Genomic DNA, 9,453 nt, shown 5'->3' on the forward strand with positions numbered 1-9,453 from the left:
GGTCAGAGGTAGATAAGAAATACTTCAGATCTTTACTCCAACCGAAGTACAGGGCACCCCTATTGGACTACGACCGCCAGGTCACAAAGTCCTAGGAGAAGCCAAGTAACCGTCGGCGCAACCAAGTTCCCCAGCTTGGACAACAGTCCAAGCAATCGATACCCCCGCTCAAAGTCCTCTCCGAACAGGATGCAACTACTCACAGTTTGTGCTGGAAAGCGGCCTCACAAAAGCTCAGCTACTCGAAGAGGCTCCAATCGAGGTTCACCTAGGGGCAAACAAAAAACCTTTCATGTTGGGGGAACCTCTTATGTGGGAAGAGTTGATTCCGAAGCTACCAACTAGGATGCGTGAGTTGCATGCATGGTACATGAAAGCAAGTGCATCGAAGGATGTATGTTTTTGTGCCTAAATACAATATAGGCATTTCCATCGGGAGTTGGATGACATATGGATTTATTTTGAAAATCTTTATGATCTGTACCATCAAGACGCCCTAGACAAGTCTCTCCTCTCTATATTTTTGTATGTAAGTGTACTTCGTCCTACCATTTGTATATAGTACCATAGCTCTACTAATTATGTGTTTTCTCATCCTCTTCCTTCATTTTTAATCTTGTAGGATGAAGGTTCAAAAATGCCAAAGAAAAGGGATATATCACATCGGCTTCATAGACCCATGTAATGTACATGAGGAGAGTGTCAGGAAATGGCCTAATCGGACCGAGAACAACATACTCAGGGCCTCGCATAAGCAGAATACTTGTCAATACATTCTATTTCCGTACAACTTCGAGTAAGTTCTTTATCTTTTTTCTTGACTTCACTATATATATGTGTATATATATCCAACATTATATATATATATATATATATATATATATATATATATATATGTGCATGAAACAGGTTTCACTGGATCCTTCTTATTATCGAGATCGATAGATGCCAAGTTCGGGTGTACGACTCCTTGAGGAAGCCAACATATTATTACCAAGACCTCATAAACATCATCCAAAAAGCATGGGCTCGCTTCCTCCAAAAACATATAGGAATATCTTCACCTCCAGTCCCGCTAGAATTCACCACTAACTAGCCGGTACGAATACATATCACACATCTACTGTCGTTTCTTTAATCAACATAAATATTTCATAACCCATATATATATGTATATATAGATTATGAGACAGGCGCCAAGAAACAACTTATGTGGCTACTACGTATGTGAGTACATCATGGATTTTGCCTGCCGCAGCTCGATGTGACAACATGAACATATGGTACGTACAACAACATTTCTAACAATTACTTGCATTTAGTTCTGTCTAGGAACTAATTCAAAGTATTGGTGTTTGCACTTGACAGATTACTTGCATGGCGGATGCCCTCATCCATCCGGAAAGAATCAAAGCAATTGAAGAATCAATCTGTGGATTCATCCTAGATGAGGTCATAAATCCAACTGGAGAATTTTATGTGAATCCTAGGATAAGTGTGGGTCGAGCGGATCCAAATAAGGACATCAGCGATGATGAGGCGCCTAAGGACCCTTAGTATCTTGTAGAAATTTGTCAGACATAACTTATGTGCATGACGACTTGTAAATATATTATGAATCCCGAGTTTATTATTAACATATTTATATTAGAAGTACATATAATATTTAAAGTTTATATAATTATAATAAATGTATTCGATTGTATGCTAGATACGAATATATATGAATACGTAGACGTGCTAGAATGTGAATATGCAGACGTACACGAATATGAATACACAAATGTATACGAATACGAATTAGTTGAAACCCAAAAAATGGAAAAGGAGAAAATAAAAAAAGACATTTAGTACCGGTCGGTAACACCGGTCGGTGTTACTGACCGGTACTAAAGTGCACCTTTAGTACCGGGCCGCCTGACCGGTACTAAGTGGCGGCCCACTTAGTACCGGCCAGGCGGTACCGGGCCGCGCTCGGTACAAACCGGGGGTTCCGGGCCGGTACTAATGACGGTTTTTCTAGCAGTGGTACATCCAAACACCATTATATGTTAGGCCGCACCCATATGGATGCCAGGGTGTATCTATGTGTGAGTACTGTACTTCAAAGCCCATGTAGAGATGTTACTTCAAAGCCCATGTAGAGATGTTACTTATACATCAATGAAAAAATAGCATTGCTGAATCAGTAAACCTGGCAGTAAGATGGGCAAATGAAATCGTTCAAAAAAAAGATGGGCAAACGAGAGCAAAATAAATTTATAGAACTCATCTTTCTAGGAGGTGAATTAAAAATTTTGTTCGAAAAATAATGTTATAAAATAAATTAACTAGTTTCTTGTTGAAAATTACCAATTTTGTTTCATTAATTGGAAGAGAGTTTGCAGCCTCAAGCAACTCAGAGGCCTTGGGATCCTAGACCTTGAGAAATTTGTTAATTAGAGCACTATGTTTGAGTTGGCTATGACAAAATAGGCAAATGAAGACTGCCATCGATACTATATTAAACCAAAAACAAATGAACTCCGGGGGCACAAATGAGAGTGAGATATTGTATTGTGTCTGTTGCGATTGGACAAAAGCGCTACTACAGAAACTCTCTTTAGAGGCAGCTGGGAAGCCTTTTTAGGCCCCGTTTGGCATTTTAGGAAACGTTTCTTGTCAGGAATAATACATCTTAGGAATATAGGTGCCCCTAGGATCCTCTCAGGATTAGGATCCCGTGCTAAATTTGTGTGGCAGACAATAGCGATGGATTGTGATGAGCCATGAAATTAAATCAAACTCAGTTGAAATAAGATTGCAATAATCAGATTATATATATACCATGATAGCTGCTCAAAATTGCCAATTCCGAGATCACAACGTATGAAATCTGGCAATTGTATCAAGGAAAGAACTGGAGGCTTGAAGCCATCCACGCATTTGGTACCGGTTCTCATTGCGGGGGACGCTCGTCTCTGCAACTCCGCAATGGTCGTCTCGCCGGCACTCAGCACTCCCGTGGCTGCTTGCTGCACGGTCATGTCTTTTCAAGTAGGGTATCTACGATATGACATACAAAAAATTGAGTGATCTTACAACTAAAGGATAAACGTGGAACATTAAAGTAAAAGTTATCAGAGTTTGGGATTCAATCAACAATGCAACTGATGAACTTATAAGCATGGATATGATTTTAATGGATGAACGGGTAATTTTCTTATCAATTTCTTTTTTGTTTGTATATATTATCCTAATTTTTCTTAAGTATTGTATCTTTGAACAGAATGATACAATCCATGCTACTATATGGAAGGGTTTATTAAATACTTACATGCCACAAATAAATGAGGGTTCTACATATCTTTTTAGTAACTTCAAAGTAGAAGGATCCATTAGGTATCGTCCATTGAGAAATGAGAAAAAAGTAGTTTTTACATATAATACAATGGTGAAGGAAGTGAATGACCCATCAGAAAAATTCAAGCAGCATTACTTTGAATTTATTACAAAAGATACACTGCTAGAATGAGAAAATATAGATCATCAATGCACAGGTAACTATTTAGTTGTCATGTTATCTATTTCATAATCATGTATACCATTTATTAACTTATTCTCAAATTTTCATATGTCATTGGACTACTTACCAATATATGGCCAATCCAACAAAGAATAATAAAGAAGAACACCCCCAGTGAGCAAATGAAAGATATTCGTGTCGTCGAACTTCTCTTATTCGAGTAAGAGAACCCTATCCACTAAATTTAAGATCAGCTAAAATCATTTCTCGCATAAAGATTCAATATTAAAATATTGTATATCAAATTTCAGTGGTGAAAAAGTTAGAGTAACATTATGGGAAGAGCTAGCATATTATATAAGTGAAGATTTAACTGAAAATCAGACAGTTATTATTGCTACATCGATAGCGGTTGAAAGTTTTAAGTTCCAAGGTAATTCAAATGTTTATAATTTTAATTGTGTGATTACAGTTCTCCCTATCAATCAAAGGTAACATATGTGTGTATATATATATTAATTATATAGGTGTAACTTCTCTCAAAACAACTACATATCCAGCTTAAGGTCATTTCTCTATCTCATGTAAACTGTCCATGCTATTTTATTAACATTTGAGAGTTTACACATACCCTCAATAAACAACTTTGTATACTATTTTTATCTACAAAATATCAAAACAAATTAAAATTTAAAATTACATGTAAAAAATACAATTTGTACTCAAAGCTTAAAAAATACAAAGTTACAATAGAAAGGATGTAACCTTATAATATATCTAGCCGCGCAAATGCGCGGGTGACCCATCTAGTTATATATATATACCATAATAGCTGCTCAAAATTGCCAATTCCGAGATCACAACGAATAAAATCTGGCAATTGTATCAACGGAAGAACTGGAGGCTTGAAGCCATCGGCGCATTTGGTACCTGTTCTCATTGCGGGGGGACGCTCATCTCTGCAACCCCGCAACGTCCGTCTCGCCGGCACTCAGCACTAACGTGGCTGCTTGCTGCGCGGTCTATGAGGCGGTCAGCGAGGCAAGCCCCGACACCCAAGATCGCCTCGACACTTTCATCGGCGAAATCCAAATGCGCATCCCCACGCCCAGTGGCGAGGGGGGGCCTTGAGTCGACGGCACCCCAAGAGTAAGTAAATGCTTCCCACCAAAAAAAGACACGGTAACGGTATCTCTGTGCTATATTCTTGATGAGCATTCCTTCGGATCTGCCAATTATATATTACCGAGAAAGGAAATTAAATGATGGAAGCAATGATGCAAACTCATGCATTCTCGAAAAAATGATGCAAACTGATGACATGATGAGCTGACGACATGAATTGGATTTCTACTAAAGGCCAAATTAGTATATGTATGTTGCTTTCCATGTGTAAAATACAAGAGATAGAACAGACTTAATTTTTTATTTAGCTTATTACTGTTAGATACTCAGATTATCATGGTAATGTAAAAATAATAAAGAAAATGGACTACAAGCCGTAACGAAATGCATTTTTTAAAAACAAAAGGAGATCAAAGTGTGATACATTACCTGAATCCTTGTATGCTTTAGTGGTCCACCAAATAAAGCATTCTGCAAACGAAATTCTTGATTACTTGTTATTTCAATTGCTAAATGAAAAACCATTCACCAGGTTGCTCTGCTGTTACATGTGCTTGCCATAGAAGTAGGCTCATGGTTTCAGTGAGTTTGGACATGAGTACGAATGTCTTGCATGTGTTAGCAATGATCTTATGTTGAGAACTTGTTATCCTTATATGAGCTCTTGTGAACTAGTTAATCTTTATCGGAGTGATCATTTAGCTAGTTGTTTGCTCATGTGGTGATATCAATCTGTTAAATATGCTAAACACTCACTTATATGCTTCTGCCTCCTGATTATATCATAATATCTTCATGATGCCTTTGAATGCTTGCTTATGACTGCTTCTCAAGTTTTAGTTCACGTGTAGCATATTTCAATCCTTTCGGTATATCTGAGAAGCTTTGTAGGTTGAACCCTTACATGGCCTGCTTTGTTTTCCTTTGCATTGCTCAACCTTGATGGATGCATTGTTAACAAGGGGGAGAGATTTGCACAAATCATACTTTGGGAGAGATGCATCATTCAAGGGGGAGCTTTGCCTGCATTGCTTTTGAAAAGGGGAGCTTTGCTAAGGGGGAGTTTGAGCTTTTAAACTTTGTGTTAGATTTGTGCTTGATCGATTCTATCTTGTCACATGATTGGTATTGAGCCCTTCCTGCCTTTTCTTTAGGGATCATGCGATTTTTGTCTCAGTCGCGTTGAGCCATTGCCCTTGTCTTAGGGGACTGAGATTTTGCTTCTTCCTAATCGTTTCTGCCTTCTCACTTGGCTTCTGGATCTTTTGGGAGAAGTTCTGTTCATTTTCTATTTTAATCTTCAGACTATCAGATTTATGTGGAGTGTTGTTAATGCACTCATCAAGGGGAGATTGAAGATCAGTGGTGGTCATCCCTGTGTGATGAGTGATTGACAACCTTTGTTTACTGATGTTTTTCTTTGTTTTGAAGTGCAAGTGCAGGGTGTGACATGGTGGTCAATGACGCGTGCTGAAAGCCAAGTGAAAGATTCGGGGATGAACATGAGTAGACCTAGGCCGAGGGACCCGAAGATGCCGGGCGGGTCACGGGCGGGCCACATGGTGCACGGATTGACAAGGAAATATTAAGAAAGGATGCGCGCGAATGACTCAAAGGCATCGAAGATGTCGCGTGGCGGCCAGGTGGAGACGGATGGTTTTGATGGTTTGGGCCTCAAAACCATCAGTAGTGGCTGGTTTCCTGGTTTCGGCCGCAAAATCGGAGGCAGACTTAGCGTGGTCAAGGTCCGGGCGGAGGGCACATGGCACCATCGCGAAGTTTGCGTCGAGACAAAGCAAAATCGTAAAGGCGACATGTCCGTCCAATGCTTCTATAAAAATTCCCCCTGCCTGGGCGGGGAGTGTAATTAATAATGTAGGGGTAGTTTGGTCTTTTAGTAGAGAGATTGAAGGATAAGAAATAGAGGGTCACGGCAGCCCCTCCCTCTCCCTGGCTCTCATGGTTCTCTCCCTCTCTCGGTTCTTTTTGTTTTTCCCTTCCCCTTCCTCCCTCTCCTCTCCTAGGGTTAGAATTTTGCCATTGAGATTTGAAGAACTTTGTTGGCAGCCAACATTGGCAAGGTGCGAGGCCGACCGGTCTGGTCCTGTATAGTCCGAGTCTGGTTAGATTTTCTTTGTAGAGTCTATTTGTAACCCGATTTGGAATGGGTATGTCCTCCCCGGCCTATAAATATAAAGGCCACGGCTGATTGAGGTCCTTCTACCCAATCGAAACAAATCAATCTACTATTTTCACTTTTTTCCTCAAACCCTAACTTTTCCAATCTCGTGCTGTTCTTTGCTCATCTCTACGGCGTTCAAGGGCGTCTTGGGTGGCCTGCCGACACCAAGACAACCCTAGATCTGTGAGCTCCGACGGGGTCCCTCCCGAGCTCGTGGCTTTAGGTCTTCGCGAAGCCTCTCTGCGTCCGACCAGTTTGACCGGTTGGCGCGACCGGTCTGACCAGTCACCGAGGAACTTCGTCAGGTTCTGATCATTGCGATCTGCGCATTCTAGCGCTTGTGTGTTGGCCAATTCTGTGTCAAAATACTTTTTGGCGACTCTACTGGGGATAGATCTGCATTCATCGGACGCAATGATTGGTGACAAGATTAATCCCTCCAAGGTAGATTCCACTCCAGTTGATGTCAAGTATGAGGACATACCTGAGGAGAGCCACAAGCAATTCGAGGCTGCGCTCCAGAAGGAGCAGGAGGAGGCCAAGAAGAGATTGCTTGCATGCTATGGGAAGACTCAGCAAGGCGTGTTTGAGAAGGATAAGTTCGTCATGCCTACATTCGCGCCGCCACCGCCGAACCCATCTGCTACGGCCATAGCTGCTGCGTCATCTCCTTCCACTCCAAGCGATGTAAGTTTTACATTCGATTCTATTAAGCAATTTGCTGAAGGCTTTTTGGGTAGATTCTAATAGTCGCAAAAGCTTACATAAGATTTACTTATCGACTTGAATCTACAGAATAGGGGTAAGAAACCTATTAATGATTATTCTAACTTTACCCCTAACCCTAGTCTTTCGGTTGCACCAACAGAGAATTATCAGTATGGTATGCCGCCGAATTTCTTCATGGGACAGATGCCACCGCCAGGCACAATTCGGCCGTGCAGGGCCGAACCGGTCAGATCGGTCACTCCGACCGGTCAGACCGGTGCCTCGACGGGCGAACTGGTCAGACCGGTCGCTCAGACCAGTCAGATCGGTGCCATGAAGCTCAGTTCTACGTCACAGCCATAGCTCACACCTCTTCCTACTTCGGCTGCCCTTAGCCTAGAAGAAGAATTGGCCGAGTTTGTACCGCCATATACCACGAAATCATACGGCGAACCTTCGTTTCCTCCACCGTTGCCCAAGGAAGTTTGGTACGATTGGCTTAAGGCCAATCCACAATATGCCGCACAAACGATGTCCACTACTGATCCTGCGACACATCGTTTTGGTCAAACATCTACAGGCAACTATGAGGCCAATCTTCTTAGGATGAGAGAAGATCTGGCCAGCATGTTCAAGTCTATACTTGGTTTAGACGTGGGTAGGAGTCAGCTTTATCAAAGGTCGTATGTTGATACTTTCGATTTGATTCCTTACCCCGCTGGTTGCCATGTTTCCGATTTTGTCAAGTTTAGCGGTGATGATAACTGGTCCACTTGGGAGCATATCAGCCAATATATTGCTAAACTTGGGGAAGCTGGTTCTAGCAAGTCTTTGCGCGTTCGTATGTTTTGTTTGTCTTTGACTGGAACGGCTTTCTCTTGGTTTTCATCGTTAGCCCCGAATTCGATTCGTTCTTGGGACGAATTAGAACAGAAGTTTCATGATCACTTTTATAGTGGGGATAACGAAACTAAGTTGACAGATTTAACATCAGTTAGATAGGGTAGAGATGAGTCTATCCATGAGTACTTCAAAAGATTTAAAGATATAAAAAACCGATGCTTTAATTTGTCAGTTTCTGAAAAAGATTTGGTCGATTTGGCTCTTGCGGGTTTATGTTCTAGTTATAGAGAGAGGCTTGATGGTTTGAGTTTTTATTCTTTAAATCAGCTTCAGGTAAGAGCTTTAGGCCAAGAGGCAAAATTTAAAAAGGAAAAAGATACTTACAAGTCCCATCATTCAAATAAACATTTTGTTGAATATGATTCCGATTCATCGGATGATGAGGATAAAGAGGTTTACGCTACTGAGTTTGTTTGGCCCGCTTCGGCCAAACCATGTACTTGTACATCTCTCAAGCCGACTCAAAGGAATCGGCAAGAGGAGATAAAATTTACTTTTGATGTGTCCAAGTGTGATCGTATCTTTGATGAATTGTTGAGACTTGGGCATTTAAAGATTACTCATGTTATACTGCTGCTTGAGGAGCTAAAGCGGCGTGCTTATTGCAAATTTCATAATTCTTCATCTCATGCAACTAATGATTGTAATGTTTTTCGTCGATAGGTACAATCGGCCATAAATGAAGGACGGTTGACCATTCCGGAGATGAAGATAGACAAAGCTCCGTTCCTAGTTCACACCATTGATTTGAAAAATGCAAAGGTGCTGATTTGGCCAGATCAAGCCGAAGGAGCAAAGGGCAAGAATGGGATCATTGGTGATGAAAGGTCGTTGACTGTTGAGAACAAGATTCTGGCCTAGGAGGTGATTCAGGAGAAGGCTCCTGATGGGAAGAAGAATCTAAGGATCATACTTAAGCCTCGTACACTCGGGGGGCAAGAGGATTCTTCTTCAGGCGACCAGTCTGCTGCTCAGCCGAGACCGGTCAGTCCGGTTTATCCAACCGGTTAGACCGGTCTGGGCGGCCGGT

The sequence above is a fragment of the Panicum virgatum genome, chromosome 8N, assembly GCF_016808335.1.
Source record: "Panicum virgatum strain AP13 chromosome 8N, P.virgatum_v5, whole genome shotgun sequence".
Classification (NCBI taxonomy): domain Eukaryota; kingdom Viridiplantae; phylum Streptophyta; class Magnoliopsida; order Poales; family Poaceae; genus Panicum; species Panicum virgatum.